The 471-nt window shown below is 40.8% G+C and overlaps 1 non-coding gene across 1 annotated transcript; it reads right to left on the bottom strand.

Annotated features, from left to right (window-relative positions):
- Positions 1 to 115: 115 nt before the first annotated feature.
- On the bottom strand, positions 116 to 219 carry LOC127747234 (small nucleolar RNA R71). The gene has a single exon (XR_008009036.1). It is a non-coding gene; the product is annotated as a small nucleolar RNA R71 (small nucleolar RNA).
- Between the last annotated feature and the right edge of the window lie 252 nt (positions 220 to 471).

Genomic DNA, 471 nt, shown 5'->3' with positions numbered 1-471 from the left:
TGTAAGAGACAGAGCTAGAATATGGTTGGACTCTCAACCTAAAGAAAGCCTGGACTCTTGGGAAAAGCTAGTCAATGCCTTCTTGGCAAAGTTTTTTCCACCTCAAAAATTGAGTAAGCTTAGAGTGGAAGTCCAAACCTTTAGACAGAAGGATGGAGAATCCCTCTATGAAGCTTGGGAAAGATACAAACAATTGATCAGAAAGTGTCCATCTGACATGCTTTCTGAATGGAGCATCATAGGTATTTTCTATGATGGTCTCTCTGAACTGTCCAAGATGTCTTTGGATAGCTCTGCTGGAGGATCTCTTCATCTGAAGAAGACACCTACAGAGGCTCAAGAGCTAATTGAAATGGTTGCAAATAACCAATTCATGTACACTTCTGAAAGAAATCCTGTGAACAATGGGACTAGTCAGAAGAAAGGAGTTCTTGAGATTGACACTCTGAATGCCATATTGGCTCAGAACAA

The sequence above is a fragment of the Arachis duranensis genome, chromosome 4 (genome assembly GCF_000817695.3).
Source record: "Arachis duranensis cultivar V14167 chromosome 4, aradu.V14167.gnm2.J7QH, whole genome shotgun sequence".
In the NCBI taxonomy this organism is placed as follows: Eukaryota; Viridiplantae; Streptophyta; class Magnoliopsida; order Fabales; family Fabaceae; genus Arachis; species Arachis duranensis.
The sequence above is the reverse complement of the archived record's forward strand: the minus strand, read 5'-3'. Positions and strand labels throughout refer to the sequence as shown.